Genomic DNA, 5,052 nt, shown 5'->3' with positions numbered 1-5,052 from the left:
TTAATAACTTTATTTATTTTTATTTTTGGCTGTGCTGGGTCTTTGCTGTTGCATAGGCTTTTCTCTGGTTGTAGCAAGTGGGGGCTACTCTCTAGTGATAGACAGGCTTCTCATTGCGGTGGCTTCTCTTGTTGCAGAGCACCGGCTCTAGGGTGTGGGGGCTTCAGTAGTTGTGGCACTTGGGCTCAGTAACTGAGGCTCCCCGGGGGCTCTAGAGCACAGGCTCGATCATTTGTGGTGCCTGGGCTTAGTTGCTCTGTGGCACGTGGAATCTTCCCAGACCAGGGATTGAACCCATGTCCCCTGCATTTGCAGGTGGATTCTTTACCACTGAGCCACCCAGGAAGCCCCACCTCTAATTTTTTTAAACATTCATTCTGAGCAGTTTGGTAGCATCCACAGAGCAGGGCTGAGGCATAGTGGCATTTTCTCAGCCAGGCTAACTGCCTCCAGCAGATTTATGTTTATTTTATTTGTATATTTCTTAATGGATCAGGTGGTGGTTCCTCTTTGGGCCTCTCAGGCCCACTGGCAGCTCTAGTCCAGCCCAAGTCTTGACTCTGGTTTAGTTTTAATATATTTGGGATTCTGGAAAATCAGGAGACTGAGGACAGAGGGCAGAGCCTGACTTGCCCCCTCCCCTATTTCCTGGCTCCAAGTGCCTCACTCTAGTCCCTAACCTCCCACCTTAGGGCTGAAGCTACTTTCTTGCCCTGGCACTAACCACTGGCCCCAGCAGAGCTCACTGTGGCCAGCCACCATGTGATCTCCCAGCCAGGCTCGAATCCATGCACCCAGATGCCCTAGCCTGTGGTGCCCAGTGGCTGGGAAAGGTGATACTCCCTCTGTCAAAAGCTTTTGAATTGGTTGCCATTCAGTTTACTACAAGTATGTACTGGGCAACCCCTCTGTGCCAGGCGGCAGAGGGAGTCCATGCTCTGGAGCTCCAACCTAGTGGGCAGGGGTGTGTGGAGGCTGGTGCTTGGCTTTTAACCGCAGCCGAAGGATCACCACTCCCTTCTAGCATCCTAAAGATCTTGGAAGCCCTGCTGGCCGCTGAAACTAAGAGCCAGGAAACTCCTTCATGCAAACCATTCAGCAAACATGCCTGCAACTCCCAGGTTTTCAAAAAATAATGAAATGAGGTTGACGGTGTCTTTTTTCCCAGGGGATGGTTAATGCAGAAGAATTTTGGAGCCTAGGCTCAGTGACATCTGGAAGGGGCTGCTGAGAGCCGTGTGGATGAGCAGAAGCGAGGGACAGAGGTTCAGTTCCATGTCTCCTCCTCATTAAGGTCAAATTCTCCCCATAAAGGTTCAAGGCAGGGCTATTAGGGAGCTAAAGGGCCCCCAAGAATCCCAATTTGGGGACCAATAGATCAGAAGTGGCCCAAGGGAGGAGAATTAGGCCCCAAAAGTCCAGGCCTCAGAGAAGGAGGGTGGGGAGGACCTCCCCAAACTCCTATCAGAATAGGGCCAATACTGAAAAATTCACCCCTCCATCCACCAGATTCCTCAGGAGCATAGGAGGCCCAGGCTAAAGCAAGCTTTATGGGGTCACATTACCTTGGTTTCCTGGCCGTATTACTGGAGAGCAGCAGGGGCAAAAGTGTACCCCACTTCCTGCCCCATCCCTCCTAATTATGTCTTCATCTCTAAAGTCTATTCCTTAGAGACCCCAAAATTAGGGTTCAAGAGAAATGCACCAGGTGTGTGAAAGGGGCTGAGTGGTAGCCAATCTTTGGTTCATCAAAAGCCAAAACTAAGGCCCTTCAAGATCTGGCCCTTCCTCTGATGGTAGGATATCCTACCTCCATTTGGGTGGTAGGACAGTTCACTGCCTCCCCTTCCGTGCCACCTATGCCAGCCTGTCACAAACCTGGTTCCACTTTCAGTGGGTGCCCGCTGTTTACCTCTTTCCTCCCTGACTATCCGTGCTGAGCCCCAACATCCCTCCTTTTGCCTCCTTTCCCATGCTGTTTACCCTCCTGTAACTCCATCCCTCCGTAAGTAAAGAACTCTGCTAGCTGGTTTCCTAGTTGGCCAGAAACAGCTGCTTTGTTGGCCCTCTGAAAACATTTCCTGAACAAGTCTCTCCCAGCCCCTGCGTATAAATATTCCTCAACAGAGATAGACTGGCCTAAGCCCAAATACACACACATCATGAGATAATTACACCCTTATATACATACAGATATCTCTATAGAGTTATATTCGCAAGTGTCCATAACTCTCCCGAGATAGCAGCATGTACATATAGGACTATAATTACTTATGTCTATTTTTATAACTATGTAGTTATAAATAGATATGCCTATATATAGTGATAATAATATAGAAATATCTCCAGAGCCATATATGGCTCTAAGTGAGTGCTCTAACTACTCTATATCACAATCAATAAGTATATATCTCCTGATACATAATTCCAACAATATACATTTATCTATATAGCTGCTTAGAGCTGTAAATCTGTCAGGATATCAAATGTCCATAAAGCTGGATGGCTAGAAGAGAGTCGTATATTTTCCTATATATAAATCTGCTCTTACAACTACTGTATATGCACAAATACAATGGAAATAATTATATTTTCCTCAAGCATAAATCTGTAAACACAACCACAGCACATTTAGGTATGGTTCGAGATAGAGCAATATTTTCTAGACATCAGTCTGTCAATAGAGCCACCAGTGTCTCCAAACAGAGAGAGTTATAGTGGGAGATATAAATAAACTCTCCAGCCGCCAAGGGATGTGTAGACCGAGATGTAAACAGGACTCGAAGCCGCCTTTCTTCTTCTTCTTCATAAGTTTTCTGATGAGAACACAGTGCCGAGGTGTCTGGGTGGTGCTATTTCCCCTAAAGAGGACTGGAGGTCGCTGGATTTTGGGAAATCAGGCAGGAGTTGGTGGGAGCAGCCCAGAAGCCCCTTCTAAGTCAGCCGACCGGTGGCTGAGAGCTTGAGCAAGTGGAGAGGCCTGGGGGAGAAAAAATGAAGCAGAGTCCGGCTTGAGTCACTGTCCCCAGTCTTAGGCCCCAAATCCTCGCACTAAGGAAGCCCCCGGACCGACCGGGCATCCAAGCCAAGAGAGCCACGAGAGCCGCGGAGGCTGGGAGAAGAGGGCTGCAGGCCGACCCGGGGAGGCTGAGACCCAGCGGGGTCGCCTGCTGGTGCCGACCGGCACCGCGCTCCGTCGCCCGGGGCAGCTGCCTCGGCGGCGGCTGCCTGGAACCCAAACCTGGGCCTTCTCTCCGCGCTCAGGGCTTCCACCGACCGCAGTTCTCTCCTCTTATTGTTATTTTTTCCGGTCGGTTATGGCAGTGTCCTCCACTCCGCATGGTTTTCAAATACTAGGACGCCCAAGGGTCTCTTTCAAATCTTTGTGTGTCTACACTGGCTTTAAAGAAGTGACTCAGTGAAAAGTGTTTATCCATCTCTTTTCCGACCAGATGGGTCACCGGCTGTTAAAAAAGAATCCAAACCCCTTAAAAGGTTTGTGACTTAAAATTTTTTAAAGTTTGCACGCTCACTTGTTATGATCATTTTATCTCATTTCTCTTTTTAAAGTTGACTAATTTGTTTTTGTACTTCCATTTTTCTTTTTTCTTTCTTTCTTTTTTTTTTTTTTGCATACGATTATTTTTTAAATGGGATTTCGTTAGACCCGAAACTGTGGGACGGCTTCCTCCCCCGAGAAAGCGTAGGTCTCATCTCTACCCCTCTGATTCCATCCTCCCCCCAATACATAAATTCATAAGATGACCAGAAAATTGTACCTGCATAGAATGAGGCCGACGTGGACGTATCCGGGACCCTGCTCTTCTCTTCCTTTATGGAAATCCTCTCCTCTCCAAGCCCGCAAAGGAAAATTCAGCGTGCCTCAAACCCTCCTTTCTCTCTCTCACTGTCCCCCTCTCTTACTCTCTCTTCTTAAGACCCCCAGGAAGGCAACTTCCCTGGTCTTGCCTCGCGCTCTCCCTTCTCTCCGACAAGGCCATAAACGTTTTTCAGCGTCGATCTCTGCCCGCGGCTGGTCCTCTCGGACAACTCCAACTCGGGCACCTCGGCAGCTCACTCGCTGGGCCTGGACCCTGGCTGTGATCATCACCTCTTCCCTTTCTGCTCCTGTAGGACCTGACCCTATATGCTTTAATTCCTTTTTAAAACAGGGGTTCCAAAGAATCCCCAGAGCTACTAACCCTCCTCTTACGTGGGGTTCCTCCCCGATCAGACAAAGCAAAAGCAGAGAAAGAAAGACAGGAGAGAGCGGCCTGCAGGCTCGCCTTCTCCTCCTCTGGCGGGAGGACCTTATCTGGGGAGGGGGTTCCCAAACCCAGCCCCACAAGGGCATAGGAAGAAGCTAACTTCCTTCCTTTCTTGTCTCCCTGGATTGCTGTGATCCTGACTCCTTCTCCTGTCCCCACCTCAAAATATCTCCTCTTGCATTTTATTGTTATCCTGCTAGGGAGGGACTGTTAACTACTGTTTTTATTGTTATTATTTATTGTTATTATGATTGTTGTTAGAGATTTGTTCACCGGGTTTGGGGGTGGGGGAGCAGCAGCCTGGCCCAGAGGGAGGCCTGCTTGTCACACGTGCACATGTACACACACACACACACACACACACACACACACACACACACACACCTAGCATGGTGCACACACAGGTATATATCCACAAATGCCTGTTACAGTCAGGCCCTGGAACAGCAATTCGGAGTAGGCTGGCATGCTCCTACCCCAGCGCACGAACAAAATATTGCCCATGCACACCAGCATTCAGCCGCAAACACCACCCCCAGACCAATTTCAAAACCCACACAGCGAGCTTGCAAGGAAAGGAAAATAGGTAAGAACCCACTTGCAGAGATCACTTCTCTCCCAGAATCTGAAGGGGTGAGTCAGGCCTCTGTCTCTCCCCCCCACCCCCAGTCTCTCTCTCTCTTTCTCTTTTTTTCCTCCTTGTTTACAGCTTCAGAGAGCTCAAGGCCCATAAATCTTGAGGGGCCTACAGAGGCAGAGCACATTTGTATGCATCGTTAGGACT

At 49.0% G+C, this 5,052-nt stretch overlaps 1 long non-coding RNA gene across 1 annotated transcript; it reads right to left on the bottom strand.

Annotated features, from left to right (window-relative positions):
• Positions 1-2,501: 2,501 nt before the first annotated feature.
• LOC139030915 (uncharacterized) lies at positions 2,502-4,824 on the bottom strand. Its single transcript, XR_011483356.1, has 2 exons — positions 3,780-4,824; positions 2,502-2,980 (listed from the first exon to the last, which is right to left on the bottom strand). It is a non-coding gene; the product is annotated as an uncharacterized lncRNA (long non-coding RNA).
• Positions 4,825-5,052: the final 228 nt, after the last annotated feature.

Source organism: Odocoileus virginianus, chromosome 24, assembly GCF_023699985.2.
Source record: "Odocoileus virginianus isolate 20LAN1187 ecotype Illinois chromosome 24, Ovbor_1.2, whole genome shotgun sequence".
Lineage (NCBI taxonomy): Eukaryota > Metazoa > Chordata > Mammalia > Artiodactyla > Cervidae > Odocoileus > Odocoileus virginianus.
The sequence above is the reverse complement of the archived record's forward strand: the minus strand, read 5'-3'. Positions and strand labels throughout refer to the sequence as shown.